Source organism: Prionailurus viverrinus, chromosome B4 (assembly GCF_022837055.1).
Source record: "Prionailurus viverrinus isolate Anna chromosome B4, UM_Priviv_1.0, whole genome shotgun sequence".
Lineage (NCBI taxonomy): Eukaryota > Metazoa > Chordata > Mammalia > Carnivora > Felidae > Prionailurus > Prionailurus viverrinus.
Genome location: NC_062567.1, coordinates 85,042,351 through 85,060,388, shown reverse-complemented (window position 1 = coordinate 85,060,388; position 18,038 = coordinate 85,042,351). Strand labels below are relative to the sequence as shown.

The window sequence follows — 18,038 nt, the reverse complement described above, 5'->3', positions numbered from 1 at the left end:
GTTGACAGTATCTGGAAAAATATGTTCTCTTATGCTAATAAGTTGTGAAGAACTCACCAGGAGAATGTTTGGATCACTCTTTTTTTAATTTTAATATTTTAATTTCTTTTTGTCTGTGTCTCTCTGTAGTTTTCTTGAGGTAATTAGAAACCAATAGAAATGTTTTAATGAAGCATTATGTTAAGAATTGTATTTGTGCGGGTGCCTGGGTGGCTCAGTTGGTTGAGTGTACAACTTTGGCTCAGGTCATGATCTCACAGTTCATGGGTTCGATCCCTGTGTCCAGGCTTTGCACTGATAGCACAGATCCTGCTTTGGATTCTGTGTCTCCCTCTCTGCCCCTTCCCCACTAGCATGCTTGCTCTCTCTCTCTCTCAAAAATAAACATTAAAAAAATTAAGAAAAAAGAATTATATTTGTGATCTGAGATACTACCTATTATGTACACCTCTCTATGCAGCAGCTTTAGTCCTTTCAAATATTTTGTTATTTTGTCATATTTATAGATTAAGTATAAATAATAGTTGAATTAATGCAATTCAGCCTATAATTATTTGTGTCACGTTCTGTCTGTCGAGATTATACTAAGTATTGAATGCTGCCTGTGTTTTAAACAACTTATTTTGGATAAACCATAAAGGTATTGATTTTTTTTTCAGTAAAGTTTATAGGGAACACAATTTAACCTACCAGACCATCAGAGCCACTATATATATAAATTTTTTTTTCACTCAACAGATATTTATGGAGCACTTACTTTGTGATGAACCCTGTTCTAGCTACTGGAGATAGAGCTATAAACAAGACAGACAGTGCCCCTGGCTTTGGTGGAACTTACATTCCAGCCTGGTGGGGATGCATAAGATAAACAAATGAACCAAATAAAGCATATCAGATAATTGTAAATGCCATGAAGAAATGAGAGCAAGGTGATGGTGAGTGACTTTTTCAGGGGAGAATGGCTGAAGGGGGTCAGCTCTTAGGAGGTTCAGAGAAGACAGCTTTATGGAGGTAACATTTGAATCAGCAGTGGAACGGTGAGAAGGAGCCAGTAACGTGGAAAATTGAGGAGGTGACAGCAAGTGCCAATGCCCTGAGGTGGTGGGGGTGAATGGGTGTGATTCAGGGAGGCAGAGATGTCATGAGGGAGGGTGGGCTTGACCGCAGATGTCCTGCTGGCCATGGCGTATGCTGTAGGTGTAGGGATAGGAGCAGTAGGTAAGGTGTTTTTCAGGCTTTCCAAACAATTTGCTCCTTGATATGTTACTTTAACATCATGCATGTTCAAATTGCATGTTCATGTCGGTCTGTGCTCCAATATTCACTAAAAATCATGTTACGGTGCCAACTGCTTCTTCACAGGGCACTGTAATTATATTGTCACTGAGACAGAATATTTTCCTTATTCTTTCCCGCAATGACTTTTTTCTCAAACCATTTTCTAGGATGTGAAAAAATTAATAGACTTCCTGAAAAAAAAATTCAGTGTCTATCATATGTGCTTGGATAGAGAAGATGAATTATATAAAATTTTATGCTTAAATTTTTTCTTGCGGTTGTCTTTCCTTTTATTTATTTTTTCGAAGGAGAGGGTAGTGCTTCAAGGCATTTTAATTCACAAACTGAATAATTGCTGTTTAGTTTTATCACATGTAAATGAGGGAAAAGCATATATACCCTGTTTTATTTTATTACTATTTTGAATTCCAGTATAGTTACCATACGGTATTGTATTAGTTTCAGGTGTACATTATAGTGATTCAGCAATTCTATACATTACTCAGTGCTCATCATGACAAGGGCACTCTTGGTCCCCTTCACCCATTCCCTCACCAACCTCCCTTCTGATAGCCATCAGTTCTCTTATACTTCATTTTTAGACAAAAAATTGGGTCATCAAAGATAAATGATATACTTAAAAAAGAAGTAAAAAACTTTTATACTTTGCCTTAATATCATAGGCTGTATGTTTTTAATTTAGCACATGTTTTTACATATATTTTTAATGTACAATGTCCCAAATATACAAGGAAAAATACATCCTTCCCGTTTCCTAGGTGTATGTGTGTAAAACCTAATATATTGTATATTAGGTAATATGCCTATCTATAGTTAAAATAAGTATTTTATCTATGTCCATTTTCATGATACTGTATATACATGAAAATAGTATCACATTTATTCAACTTAAATAAATCAACTTTGTTAAGCTTCATGGTCAACAAAACATTTTCAAATATGTTCTCACATGATTCTTAACACCAGCTCCGTAAAGAATATTGAGGCAGACCATGCCAGTTACCGATTCATTCCACTCTAATATAACCCCAGTTTTGACTGGACTGGAAACATGTCTAACCTAAAAAATGTACACTTCCTCACCTCCCTTGCTACCAGTGGCATATGACACAATTCTAGCCAACAAACTATAGATGGAAGTCTTCCTGGGATCTGGAGAGCTTTGTCTCTTCCATTAAAGCCTCTGCTCCATTCTCCTCCACACTTGTTTCCTTCCTTCTTCTATCACAGGCAAAATCATTAGAATGCTCACACATTTCTGGGGACCAGAGGGAAAGACCAAGGGAACGGTAGTGACCGTGGCATCCTTAAATCACCAAACCAACTCCAGCAACTCTATACTCTTGGACTTGGTGTGTGAGAACAGCCTCCACATGTGTTGGTCTGCATGCAATCCATTATTAATACAAATCAGCCAATGGAATAGAGTGAGACAGAATATAGGATACAGAGTCTGAAGACTTGCATTCAAGTCCCAAAGACTGCCCCTTATGTGATGTGCATTCTTAGTCAAATCACTGAAACTGAGAATGTTAATAGATTTCTATCACACCATGGAATTAGCATATTGATGATTGTTTTTCTCAGAGATCTTGTCTAATGAGATTGGAATATTTTCCAGAGCAGGCACTCATCTTCCTTCTTACCTGTTAAAATAATGGGATGTGAAAGGTGAGGGGTCACTGTGCTAAACATAAGCCAGAGGTAACAGCTAAATCAGTTTTTGTTGGGGTCATCACTGCTTTGGACACCCACCTTCGATCTTCAAGCCCCAAATTTCCAGTTTAAATTGTAGAAGTTAGGTATTGTAGTCATTCATTAAAACAAAATTATTGAAAGCCAAGCCCTGGGCGAGATGGTGGTACTGAATGATGGATAGGTTCTTACTATAGTATATGCAGTTAGCCTCCCTCCTCTGTTTATCATGCTTGACATCAACATATCACAACACTTGGGCATTTTTGCCCTATAGCAAGGGTTCAACACATTCTTGGAGCTTGATGAAAATTAAAACATGAATATTTTTCTGGAGAACTGGCTCTATTGTTGTAATATAATTTGACACTTCAATAGCTTTTAAATCTATGTCTTTAGAGCCACAATTATGCTGGTGATTTGGGCAAAAGCAATTACCCATGCAAGTAGCCGCAGCTGTGTCCAAATAGCCTGAAATTATTCACTGCCCCCATCAGGGCTCTGTGCTTCACTTCTGTGGGAGAGTGACCCTGAATTTCAGAATAGCATAACACAGATCTTTAAACAGGAGATGAATTACACGCAAAGGAGAACATTGTCAGAATGTTTATATCTATCCTTCATATCTGGATTAGACAATTATGGGCTCCAACTTGGCAGAGAACTTGGGACATCTTTATGCTACCAGTGATCAATCAATCAATAAGTAAAATTTCTCAACATTGAATTATTGGTCACATTTTCTATCCTTTGGGTCAAGAGTGAGTTCCTGAGCTTGAGGAGTGTCAGGATGCTTCATCTTCCTGGTGGGTCTCTGTACCCCAAAGCTGCTTTATCTGTATAAGGAACTGACACTAAGTTCACATTTCCCCCGGTAGTTTACAGCAAATCATATCCACTCTATGTTCTTTTCTCTACATTGTTCACTGTGCATACAAATCAGTAATCTGGGAATGTGAATGTAATTAAAAAATGCTCTCTAATGAGCATGGCAAGAAAAAATCTTCCAGACATCATCTTTTTTTTTTTTCTTCTCTGGATACAGTTGACTGCAGTGTAAGATGTTTGCACACTTTCCAAAGCAATATCATTCTGCTGTGTATTATAGGGTAGGCCTGCTGTTCCAGAGGAATGTACTAAATCAGAAATGCCTACTTTATTGAAAATATTTTGCACTACAGCCTTGTATTATGTTTCCTATTGCTCTCCAGAACCATAAACATCTAAAGGCTAACATCACTGTGTTTAACTAGTTCACTGGGTAACTGTATTTGATAACTAAATGAAACATAACTGAAGAATTTATTTCTTGAGTCTTGTTAATATTCCTAACCCCATAAATATACTTTTCTAAATAATAGTCTATTTTAATGTATGGCATAGAAGCCCTGTTGGGCTCATGGGTGTGTAGAGGTAGAGATTTCTATGTACAAGATACTTAAATCTGGAGGAGAAAGAAATGAGCTTATGAACACTTTTCTGAAAATTGGGAAAATGACAGTTGAAATCAGAGCAAACTGGCTAAAGGATCTTCTTTTCTGGGACAATATATAATTGTGTTTGAAATTGTTACTAAAGTCTTATTAGGTACCCAGTCTTTTCTATAGGACACTAAATACATACCTCAGATATTGCAAATGGGCCATATATATTGTCATTCTGGGCAATCTTCTGCATAAAAAGAAGAGAAGACCTTCCTTTCCATAGAAAGCACGTCTTGGGCTTTTCTGCAAGTAACAAAATCTAGGAGCGCTATCTTTCTCCACATAGACTTTCAGCTAAGAATGAAACTGAAGGCGGTGGGTAGGAGGAATGCGCTGATGGGAGGGGGGGGGACAGACACATGGACTGCTCTCAGCCAGGGGCTCATGGGTGGGCTTCCTGCTGCGTGGAGGCTCTGTGGGAGGAAGCTGGAGTTAGCATGATTGGGGCTCATTTGCTGGGTGCCCTTGGACCTGGGTTTGCCCAGGTGGTTGGATTTGGAAAGGGCAAAAAGAATGCCTTTCTCTCTGCCTAAAAGAGGAAAACGGGTGTGCATATCAAGGAACCTCTTGGAGCCCCTCTGGTTCCAGAAGTCAGGTTTTAGACACATTTGAAACTACAAATTCGAGACTGCAGATCAGTCCTACCCGCCTCCCCCAGGGGGTGGTGGTGGTGATACAAATGTGAGCAAATCTGTGGAAAAAAAAAAGTAAACAACTTACATGGTAGTTATATAAGATCCCAAATGGATAAAACATAAGTGGGGTTTTAGGTGAAAGTACACATGTATCTGGTGTGACTGTCTTTTTTTTTTCTTTTTAAATGATAAGGCCTTTAGCACTTGGATGTGCCCATTTCATTCTAGAAGTGTGTTACTCAGTCCCATCCAGTTGTAAGCACGTATATGGGACAATGCATTTAGGTGAGTTCTATATTCTCTGTGCCAAGACTGCCTCTGACTTGATACTGTTGGTTGATTTTGAGGACAATGTGTATGGGGTAGCACTTAATATTTGGGAGTGGATGAGTGAGGTGATCAGAACAAACCTATTAGGAAAATTAATCTGATGATTATAGGATGGGTTGGAAGAGAGGTTCAGTCTGTGAGATGATTTGGGAAGCTAAGAGAGAATATCATGTCTGTTACCTGCCCCTCTAGGGAAATGGAAATCAGGGCCTTCTCTTTATGTAATATGCTAATTCAATGTACTTAACTGTAATACCATATCTGTTATCAAAATATGAGACTGGATACAAATAACGGTAGATACACAGAAATATCATAAAGATAAGAATAAGAACCACCTAACTGAGGTCTATTTTGAGGAAAGCATCCTGTTTTAATAATCTTTGGCTGTCGACACCTGCCACAGTGCTTGGCACCTGAGTACTCCATTAACATTGGCTGAGTTCCTGGAAAGTCAGGAGATAATTGATAATTGGGTCAGAAAACACTGCATCTTGAATATGGGTCCTCTCCCTGACGCCATGCCTTTGGTTTTTTTTTCCTCTGACCCTGTGCCTTTAAACACTGAATATCAGTGTCAGTTTACTAGCAGCTAAAGGCAAACCAAATTACAAGTTCCTGGGTATCTTAAAAAAAAAAAAAAAGAAAAAGAAAAAAGAAACCTAGAAGATTTCTCTAGCTCTCAGCTCTAAGGGGAGTTCATTACATGTGTCTTTATATAAAGGACATGGACAGTATCTTCAATAGCAATTTCACACACAGGGCAGAAGTGTTTGTCATATTGCTCTTCCTTAGATCGACCCCTGATAAAGGCTAAGGCATAATAGTAAATTAGAGTTCTGTAAAGGCATTTCTGTGAGCGTTGAAGGAAACTATTTGTGTAGTGGGACACAGAACAGTGAATCTCAAAAATTATGATTGTGTTTTGGCATAGTTACTTAACATTCTGTTTCTTATGGTGGTCATTAGTAAAAAGTCCAGTTCCCACAGGAAGCTTTTATTCTTATTTGATAAGGCAAGAGGATCTGTATTCATTTTCTCTGAAGGAGTTCATAAAGGAAATGTTCATTTTTTCTGGTGACAAAACCATTTTCCCCATACAACACCTTAAGCCTAATATACAAAGCAAATGAAATCTTGTCTACTTGGGTTGGCAACATGTGTGGAACGACAGTGCTGGGAGACCCACACTCCTGAATTTCCCACCACTGGCAAGGCTCCTGGGATGCCTCCATGCAATCCCAGGGTTCTGTAGAACCTGGTTTGAAAACCTCTTTCTAAAAGCTTTAGATGATTGCCTAGATCTGTGTCTTATGTCTTACTCTCCAACATTTGTAGGACTTGAACTTTAAAGAGCCACTTCCTATTCATGTTGATTCTTAACAAATTATAGTAAAGAAGAAATATTACTGGGATTTATATCAAGAACACATAGTGGATTCACGAATTTTTTTGTTGTGGAATCAAAAACAAATGTTACATTAACAAATTCTGTAAGTCTGTGCTAAGGCCTAGCTCAGGGTCAGGCTGAGGGCATGTCTACTCCACCACCAATTTGGTGTGGTCTAGAAAAGAATTCTAAGTGATCCTAAGATAATAATGTCAGGTAATGGGATCATAAGAAATAAAAATTTTGAAAGACTGTTAAGTTGGGATATCTAAAAAAATCCACAGGGGCCCCTGGGTGGCTCTGTCGGTTAAGTGTCCGACTTTGGCTCAGGTCATGATCTCGCAGTCTGAGTTTGAGCCCCCTGTCGGGCTCTGTGCTGACAGCTCAGAGCCTGGAGCCTGTTTCAGATTCTGTGTCTCCCTCTCTCTCTGACCCTCCCCCATTCATGCTCTGTCTCTGTCTCAAAAATAAATAAGCGTTAAAAAAAATTAAAAAAAAATCCACAAACACCTCAAAAACGGGAGCCTGACCTATATATTATAATATATATGATCTTGTGTTGGGGAACGAGTCATACTGGCATTAGAAGGAATGGTTTCTAATTGGTTATATCCAGTAACTAAGAAAAATGTCTCTTTTAATGTTAACCAGGATTGGTGAGATAAGTCCCTCTTGTATCTTCATTGCATAGTGCTCATAGTTTAATAAAGGACCCAAACTTTAGCCCAGGTGGAGTCACTTTCAAGATCGCAGCCTCAGTAGAAACAAATTGTTTTAAAACTCCCTGAAGACATTATCAGGTCAGAGTCTGCGTTTGATTTTCTAATCTTGTCACATCCTGAAGACTTTCAGTCTTTATCAGATGTATTCCAGAGAACTCTCAGGATCATCGAAAAGGCAGCTTTTTGCTTCCTAAAGCCTTGGACGATGTTTCTACACGTAACAGGATGTTGAGTGGCAGTTTTTCTATTGCCTGGGTTCTGGAGACTAGATCTTAAAGCTAGGGACAGAGAGGTTAAGCCTCCCTTTCTGAAGAAAGCCACCCTGATTGGGAGCCACTTCACTCAGGGTAAGGGTGGAAGCCTTGCTACCTCCAGTCATTACCCCCAACACCTACTCCTAATTCCAGTCTGTAAAAGAAGAGGGGGGAGAGGACTGGGGAGACTTGCAGCTGTGCAGAAGAGTAGCATCAGGAGTGCAGCGCTGTGATCTTGCATGGGGGAATGATGCCAAGCAGAAGGAGGGTGCTTTGGCTTCTCAAGATGAAATGAGGGGGACTCTAAGAGAGCGCTCTTCTTCAGGACTGCAGGTGCCTGCAAGGTGGTGAAGACAGCGCCGCAGGATAGAGGGTGGATATGGCAAATGACCTGGACTATCGCTGTGCTTATCTCAACAGGAGAAAGGAGAGCTGGAGTGAAATAGGACAGAGAGGAGTCAGAGAGGGGGACTAGCCTGCATTTCCACTCTGTGGCACAGCAAGGAGGAAGTGTCAGTTTGTCATTGGTGTCCTAGATGGCTGGACTGAAGCTGATGGCTTCCACCTTCCCTGCCCCACCCCTGAGTATGAGGGGCATCCCCACAGCCATGGGCTTTGAGGTAGGAACTGAGAGCAGGCCAGCAGACAGCTCAGGCTGGAACTAGATTTCATCATGTCAGGGAACAGTGATGATACCTGCAAAGTCAGCTAAAGAGGCCACAAGTGGGCCTCCTGAGAGAGTGAAGAGTTGGACACTTCCTCCAGATTGGGCATCTGTGGCCCACCAGTGGTAGCCAGTAATGCCATTCAAGTAAGGGACTTGGGTCCTTTTGACCTGAAAAGGGAGCCACTCAGTAGGGGAGGAGGATGTCCTAGATGGACAGCATGGATGTTCACTCTATGGTAAAGAAGGAAGACAAAGAAAAAATGTCCTCCACTTCCTTCAGTCCTTTCTACCACAGACTGAGCAATGTCGGGAGAGGGGAAAAGCTTTGAATCCGGTAGGAGATGGGAAATCAGACTGCACAAACTATTAAAACCAAAAGGTGGCTGAGAAGTTAGGGAGCCTGCCCAGGATATTGTTAAATGATCTGCTACAGGGAGGGAGGGGCCACTTAGGAGGCTTTGGAGAGGAAAAAAAAAACACCCAACCTCATGCTTCAACCCCAGTGAGAAGATGCCTTTAAATCAACTGTTACATGTAGTTGATGATTTACTGACACTTCCAGGTTAGACATCAAGGCCAAGTCCATCTGGCTAAGGCATAACTACAAGACCAATTCCTTTGAAGTGAGAACACAGTCCTTCTTCACTAGTCCATCTTGGGAGGATAGCGGCTCAATGAAAAAACAGCCAGCCCGTGAGGAGGTGACATCCTATGGTATCGGGTATCATTAGGGCTCTGCTTGTGGGCCTGGGATGTTGCTTTAGGTGATGCGAAATATCAGAACTGTTTCCTTTCAGGCTAATCTTAACGTGTATTTTAAATTAAAGAGAAAAATCCAGGACACTTAGAGACATAAATCAGTGAAGATTCTTTGTTCTGTATCTAAAACAATGTGACACAACATTTATATATTCCCACTGGCTCTCCTTGTGTATTTTTTTACGTTTATTTATTTATTTTTTAGAGACAGAGCACAAGTAGGGGAGGGGCAGAGAGAGAGAAGGAGACACAGAATCTGAAGCAGGCTCCAGGCTCTGAGCTGTCAGCAAAGAGCCTGACACGGGGTTCGAACTCACAAACTATAAGATCATGACCTGAGTTGAAGTCGGACATTTAACTGACAGAGTCACCCAGGCACCCTACCTTGTGCATTTCTTTTTATAATTCTTTTTCTGCAAATGTTCAACCAGATCTTGACCTTTCCTTTTTTTGGTTGGGAGGAGGGATAAGGCCATGCCTTCATTAGGGCTTCAGTGATCTTCGTGGAGTTCCCCTGCACAGACGTGATGGGCAGAAGAATATTCAGTCATGACTGCATGCCTCCATTGGGGTGTAACCAGGAGCAGGGCATCTCTGTGCTTTTTAGTAGCAATATGAAACATGAAGCTGGCATAATTTTGGATAGAGATGTTTCTTAGAGGCGCTTGGCTAACATATCCTTCTCTCTATATTGAAATATACCTTCTAGGGAAGGACACATATCTTATTTAAGAACAATAGGCAGCAGTAACATTTTGCTAATTCCATTTCTTTCCCACAGGAAAAAAAACCCAATCATCCACATGGTAAACGTAAGGGAGTTTTTGAACTTCAAAGGATAATTTGACTAAAGGTCTTGAAGAAACAGATACCATCAAGAGGAGACTGGGTGAATAAGATTGTGGTTGGAGGCAGAGAAAATTGTTACTACATTGCCATAATATGTGTCAGCACTGTTGCTCACAGTGGCTCAGGTTGTACACTGCACTGATCCAGGTAGCTCGTTTCATGTAGATCGGGTGAATGGAATATGTTGGAATTGAGTAATGTGGTAGCTCCAGGGATGTTATACTTTGTACTATTAGCTGTGAGATTTAAACTCTGTATACTGATCACTTGAACTTATTTTATTATTATCTTTTTAAAGTTCATTTATTTATTTCGAGAGGGAGGGAGAATGCACGTGTGCGTAAGTGTTAGAGAGAAAGAGAGAGAGGGAGGGAGGGGGGAGGGACAAAGAGAGAGGGAGAGAGAATCCCAAGTAGGCTCCATACTGTAAGTGCAGAACCCAGTCGGGGGCTTGAACTCAGGAACTGTGGGATCATGAGCCAAAATCAAGAGTCGAATGCTTAACCAACTGAGCCACCCAGGTGCCCCTTGATCACTTGACTTTATAGAAAGTCAGGCATGCCTTTAGCAATAACTGCTATTTTTCAGATGCAATTAGGAGACTTTCTTTAGATGACTAGTCATGTGAGAGAGATCCTTCTGTGAATGGGGCTGAGTATTTTCTGGGAAGTAAAGAAGGCCATGAGTGTTGGAAGACCATGGAATTATGCCGAGGAGGGCGGGAAGTAACAACACATTGTAGCCGCCTCTGTGTTGAAAAACCTTGTTAGGCACAGTTTTAAACCTAGCCACTTCTTAGGTGTCTTTCAAAGCAAAGGAGTCTGGCAAGGCAGAAATAAAGGGATTGTATAGCATTATGGTCTCTGGCACTGGAATGCCTGGGTTTAAGGTAAGCCTTTATTCACAGTACAACTTTGAGCATGTTCCTTGACCTCTGTGTGCTTCATTTTTCTCCCCTGGAAAATGGGGATACTAGAGGTGCTTATATAATTGGGTTGTCATAAGGATTAAAGACGTTGACCCACATGAAGTGGTTAAAACATTATCTGGAAAAGAGTTACAGTTCAAAAAAATATTAACCACTTAAAAATTATCTCAGACACTCTGCTTTGACAAAAGGTTGGATCTGTTTAATTGGCTTTCTTTGAGAATCCACCTAAATTTAAAGGGGATCCTAATAATTTTATTATAGGCTGTACCTTCTTCTAGCAAGTGTCATAGCGAATTTTATTTGAGGGAGAGCTGAGGAATTTTATTGAGAAGTCTGACTTGGGTAGAGCTTTTCTCCTTCTCAGATGCTATGGAATATTGATCAATATTGGGGAGTTAAATATGGGAGACACTATGAATTTTTGTTGTGGCATATCTTTAGTTAGGCTGCAAATTATTCTGGGAACATAACAGTGCTGTGGTCTGAAGCATGATATAATGTAGTGAAAGGAATTTAGGCATTTGGAGAGTGAGAGACAATGTTGGAATTTCTGGTCTCCTGACCAGCATGTAATTCTGAATATCAACACCGGAGCCACCATTTGCCATATAATGACTTTATCAGTTTTCATATAGTATTTCTAATTCTGCTCACATTCCATTATTGAGACTTTGATTTATTTAACAAATGATAATTGAGGGCCTAGTGTCAGGCAGAGCACTAGGGAAATGGGGACAGCATGAGACTCTGGTAGTTAGTATTTTCCCCATTTTACACATCTGAGAACTGGCTCAGATCAATGAAATAGCTTCTCTAAAATCGCAAGCTTATAACGTGGCAAGTTATTTAATCTTTATGAGCCTCAGTTTGTTATTTCTTTTTTATAAAAAGGAGGGATGATATCTGCCAGTAGCTAGTATATATGGAGATGAAAATGCTTCCCTTGTTGGTTGGATAACACAGGAAACTGGGCATTCGTGGCATTCAATAAGTAGTGGATAACAGAAACAACCATAATCGGTGAAGGTTAGTTTCAACGCATTTTGTAGGAAGATCTAGTTTAGGAGTCTCCTAAATCACTAGGATCAGTGATGAGCGTGACTTTGTCAATCTCTCTTAGTTGACCGAGTGGAGTGTTTATTGAGGTTTGCGTAGGAGTCCCACTTCGGGATCTAGGAAAGGCCTATCTATGCAGAGCTAACTATAGAAGATGAGCATTCAGTTTCCCCTGTTGGGGATGTGACTGTCCTCATAATTGCTTTGCATACCTTGTCTCTTACTGTTCACAGTTTAAAAGTTTTCAAAAAGCAAATAACAGTATGAAGCCAAATCAAAAGATGACTGACGAAAAAAGACAAAACCATTAAACTGCGACATACATTCAGATTTAAGCATTGAAATAACAGTCAAAGGGCCAAAGTTCTTTGTTTGAATACAAGTGTGAGGTATATCCCCAAGGCAGGAGCAGAGCTAATGACGATTTAAGGTAAAGCTTCTGAAGGTGGAGGCTGACGAGAGCCCATCCAACAGGGCCAGGAACTGGAACCTTCCAGGCAGGCACCAACCACCTTAAACCACATCAGAGAAAAGCATCCCTATCAGCTGAGGTAAGCCTTCTTGTCTGTGGTGTTCCTGGTCAGGCAGCATGGAACACACAACCCCCAGAACCCAGGCATCATTCTTTCTGACTTTTCCATCTCCAGAGATCCTTACCGGCTTTAAATCTAACTTCTGTGTATGGAATGAAGAACGTTGTTCCTTGTCAAAGGAATCTCCGGTGTCTGTGATTGAGTTGGTGACCTCAAACAATTTATTTAGCCTGAGTCTACTTCCGAAACTGTAAACAGGGATAACAAAACCTACCTCAGAGCAGAGGGTGGTTGTGAGAACTTGGAGGGACAGCATATATAAAGCAGCCAGCACAGTTCCTGGCCCAGACAAGCTGGTCACGAAATATGAACAGAGGGTCCTTCCCGAATATCCCTGCCACCAGCGGCCTGTCTGCTCTCTCTACAGTCCAGGTTCTTTTCAGTCCGCCCTATGTGCTGACTTTTTGATCTGATGGGAGTAGTGCCTATGGTTTTCGACCAGGTAGTCTCTCAAACTGTCCTGTTCCTACAGGAAATACCCTATTTCTGACAGCACTGATACATAGTCAGCACTGGGGAAGTTGGTTGTAGTGTGAACTGTGCATCCTCTTAGCTCTGATTAGGGTATCTGCCTAGGAAACGCAGTAGACATTTGTTGTAGGTTGGATTGAGTGGAAGCAGACATTGGGGCAGAGCTTAGTGTGGAAGATATTTATTTGGGATTGACTGCTTGTGAAGGAAGAGAGGAGGAAGCAGGATTGGGTGGATGGAGGCAGGTCCAACAAAGCTTTGTTCCTCTTGGCAGCGAGCACTGGGAGTAAATATTGTCCCTCATATTTGCCCTGCATTAGCCAGACTGTCTAAGTTTATACTCCCACCTTGCTTGGACACCAGATTTGGGTGGTATCAGAGGGTTTGAGCTCCTGGAAGGTAGTTTGCTGCAGCTGATGGGAAGCTGAAGGAACCGATATCTGAAGCTGTTCTTCCTTGTTGACTGGGAGAATGTCCTTCTTTGATTAAAAAAATTTTTTTAATGTTTATTTTTGAGAGAGAGAAGACAGTGTGAGTCGGGGAGAGGCAGAGAGAAGAGAGGGAGACACAGCATCCAGAGCAGGCTCCAGGCTCTGAGCTGTCAGCACAGAGCACCATGTGGGGCTTAAACTCACGAACCAAGAGATCATGACCTCAGCCCAGGTCAGACACTTAACTGATTGAGCCACCCAGGCACCCTGAGAAGGTCTTTCTTTGAATGTCTACCATAACATTCTTTAATGATGAAAGACAGCATCCCTGTTCAGGTACTCCCTCACAAGACCACTGATAATCTGTAGACACTGATCTGGGGAGGCTGGGATAAAAATTTAATCCTATAACTAAATAAAAGGAAACTGCTAAAATATTTACAGTAAAATGTGCCAAGTTCCCAGGACAAATCTCTTCATAAAACACATTTACCCAAGAGCACATCGTGCTCTGGGGAAATAAGATATACATTGCCGCTCTGGTATTGTCTTTCTAAAGTCTTATATTACAAAATACAAATAAACAATAATAAATGAGAATGTCCTCTCTCCCTCTGCCTTTCCTCCTGCTGCTTAAAAGAAAACAATGATTTATCAAGTACCCATGATATAGTGGAAAAAATGATTGGATTAGGGGTTAGGAGACTATTTTAGTCCTTGGCTCAGTCATTGCGTGACCCTGGGCAAGTCAGTTTTCAAATTCAAACCTCGGTTATCTTGTTGGTATAATGAGGAAATTGGACTCGATACCTTCCAGCTCTCATATGTTATGACTTTGGGATAAGAAAGCCTGTCCCCAAAGTGTAGTCTCCTTAATCTTTTTATGACATGGCATGGTTTCAAGCAATGCTTGTTACTGAGATGTATGGCATTGGTCACATAGCCTACTAACTGGAGAAAGTGTTTCTCTAGTATAGATGTTGACTCATGTGTTCCTTCTCCCATCCCCAAGCAAGAGAAGACATTAATGATTTCTTAGAATTGCTGTAGTCTTATATTAAATCAATGTGTACACTATAAAAAGTAGGCCTAGTCTTCATACTCTATAATAAAACTGTGTACAGTAGCCCCCCCTTTGTCTGCGGTATCACTTACCTGCGGTCAACTGTGGTCTGGAAGAAGATGATACTCCTCTGACCTATTGTCAGAAGGTCGGTGGTGGCCTAATGCCATGTCACCATGCCTGTGCCATTTGTTTCACTTCGACTCCTCATGTAGGCATTTTTTTAATCTTCTATCACTCCAAGAAGAGTGACTACAGTACAATAAGATATTTTGAGAGAGACCATACTCACATAACTTTTTCAATGTTTGTTTATTCTGAGAGAGTGTGCACGAGGTGGGGGGCGCAGAGAGACGGAGCAAGAGAATCTCAAGCAGGCTCTGCCCTGTCCACACAGAGACCACAGGGCTTGGTCTCAAGAACCGTGAGATCATGACCTGAACCAAAATGCAGAATTGGATGCTTAATCGACTGACCCACCCAAGCGCCTCGCATTCACATAAATTTTATTATGGTATATTGTTATAATTGTTCTATGTTATTATTAATCTTGTACTGTGCCTAATTTAAAATTGGACTTTACCGTAGATATGTATATGCAGCAAAAAACAAAAAAAAAAACCCAAAAAAACCAAAAAAACAAAAAATAAAACAAAAACACAAAACAGAACAGGGTTTTGTAGTATTTGCAGTTTCAGGAATCCACTGGGGGTCTTGGAATGTATTTCCTGAAGATAAGGGGGACATAATACTGTATTTTGCTTTTCCAGTAAGAACAACTTACAGCACTGATACTCTAGGGTAGAATGTTTCAGTTTATCTTACTTCTTTGGAAATCTCAGTCCCTAAAAGGGGGAAATTAATTCTATGAAATACTTAAGAATTTTATAACACTCTGTAGTCCAGCAAAGAGTACTCATTTTACAGTGTTGGATGCATTAGTTGTGACAGTACCAAGGAATTACAATAATGATTATGCTCTATTAGTTTCTTCAGGAGTATTGAAATACGTTGGTGGACTTACTTGTATTTATTTTATTTTCCCTAAGCCCCCTTTTTAACAAGTGACCGATAAGACCTCTTCCTACATTGGTGTTAAAAGTAACCAGCTTTAAAAAAAAAAAAAAAGTAACCAGCTTTGGGACAGTCTTTCTATCCATTTACCCACATTTAACAATTTCATAAAATCTTAAGATTTTGTCTTTTATATATCTAGTTTCTCTGTGGGAAAGGATGGAAATTACTTTTTTTAACCTATTGCTGGTCTTTGGATAGCATGAAATCTATTAATTCTTGTGGAACTCATTATTGAATTAAGGATTCAGTTGGCAAGCCTGTTTAAAATGGGAAGCTCACACCTCTTCTGAAAAAAGGTTATTTTAAATTAAAATGAATGTTTCTGTTTCCATTGTTTTAGATGTCTTAAATGTGCACTGAACTGAAAAGAGGACGCGAAGCAGACATTTGGTTGTACCAGGGGAAGCCAAACTTTGCTGAGCATTGCATATGCACTCAAAAGCTGCCTTTAATTGACGTGCAGTGGAGTGTATCAAGGCAACCCTCCTATTATAGTGGCTATCATCCAAATAGGCTCTGGGAAACCTTACAATTCAGTGTCTTCTGTTGGTCTGTCAACTGAGACTTGAAGTGCCAGTGACCATTTCGTAATTAATTCATCACATGTTGATTGTATACCTACTGTGTGCCTGCCATTGTTCTAGGATCTGGAGCTTTGACAGTAAACTATTGGGCAAAAATTCTTGCCCTTCTGAAACTTACATTCACAGGGGGCAGAAAATAGAACATAATCAAATAAGTAATGTTAATGGTATATCAAATGATAAGTATATGGGGAAAAATAAAGAAGGGGAGGGGGAAAAGGGATGTTGGGGTAGGAGTTGGTATGCAGTCTTAAATGGCATGGTCAGGGAAGACCTCACAGAGGAGAGAGTATTTGAAGCAGAGTCTTAAAAGATGTGTGGGAGTTTGTGATGGGAAATCTAGGGAAGAACATTGCAGGCACAGGGAATGAACAGTACAAAAGTCAAGAAGTACGTCAAAGAGGCCAGTATAACTAGATTGGAGTAATCCATAGGGAGACGTTTCAAAGATCCTGAAGTGAAGTCAGAGAGGCAGGGATGGGACCTGACAGAGTTGGACCTTGTAGGCTTTTGTAAGTCATGTTGTGTTTAATCTGATTCTCTTGGGGAGCCACCATAGGGTTTGAGCAAAGGAGTAATGCTGTGATCTAACTTATACTCTAAAAGGATCCCTTTGGCTGCTGGGTTGAGAATAGAATGTATGGGGGCAAGGATGGTAGCTGGGAAACTGGTGAAGGGGCCATTATAAGAATCCATATGGAGATAATGATGACTCATACCAGGGGGGTTGTGGTAGAGGTGGTGAGAAAGGGCTGGGATTCTTTTGACTAGATTAAGTATGTGCTTCAAGAAAGCAGTCCTGGGTTCTGTGTTCTAAGCACTGTAGATGACCACACCATGCACTCAGCTGTGGGGAGATACAATATAATAGAATGTGGGCTTTGGAATTAACAGAGTTAGAATCCAAATTCCATCAGCTAATGGCAGTGTGACCTTGGACAGGTTACTTACCTCATGGAGCCACTGTTGTTGTTTTTATTATGATAAGTGTACTCTTTAATCCCCATCACCTATTTCATCCTCCCTCCCACTGCCCTGTAGCTATTACTTTGTTTTCTATAGTTAAGAGTCTGTTTCTTGGTTTGCCTCTCTCACGGAACCACTGTGTTTGAATGTGAATTCTGTGGTCTGAATGTTTGTGTTTCCCCCAAATTCATTATGTTGAAGCTTAACCTCTAAAGAGAGGGTATTAGGAAGAGGGTCTTTTGGAAGGTGATTGAGTCTTGAGAGTGGAGCCCTCATGAGTATGATTAATGTCCTTAGAAAAGAGGCTCCAGAGAGATCCCTTGCCCCTTCCACCACAGTGACAAGTGACATTATGAACAGGAAGAGAGCGCTCGTCAGAACACAGTCACGTTTGATGTCTTGATGTGACATGTCTTGATTTGAATGTCTCAATGTTCTGGCACCTTGATCTCAGCCTTCTAGGATCCAGAACTATAAGAAATAAATTTCTGTTGTTTATAAACCACCCAGTGTCTGGTACTTTGTCATAGTGGCTTGAACGGACTAAGATGGAATAGTAACTAACTCCTAGGGTTGTTAAGGAAGATTTACTGTGGTAGGCGCTAATAACAACTTGTAGAGGGGTTAGCTTACCTAAATGCTTCATAAGTATTAGTTTTCTTCAATTCTTCAATAGTTTAGATATGGTCATTTATGATGCAAATTCAGTAGATCATGGCTTATTTGCTCCTAAACTGTAAGTATATTCCTTTTACTTTTTTGGGCAGTATCTGCTTAGGGCT

General features: G+C 40.6%; 1 protein-coding gene across 8 annotated transcripts in view; it reads left to right on the top strand.

Annotated features, from left to right (window-relative positions):
• TAFA2 (TAFA chemokine like family member 2) overlaps positions 1 to 18,038 on the top strand; it is a 549,986-nt gene that overhangs the window by 91,905 nt on the left and 440,043 nt on the right. The window contains exon 1 of one of the 8 annotated variants that reach the window (XM_047865658.1): positions 10,175 to 10,231. The exons of the other annotated variants lie outside the window; for them this stretch is intronic. The gene's annotated coding sequence lies outside the window, so the exon portion shown is untranslated. Of the gene's footprint in view, positions 1 to 10,174; positions 10,232 to 18,038 lie in introns of those variants that run through there. 8 annotated transcript variants of the gene reach the window in all.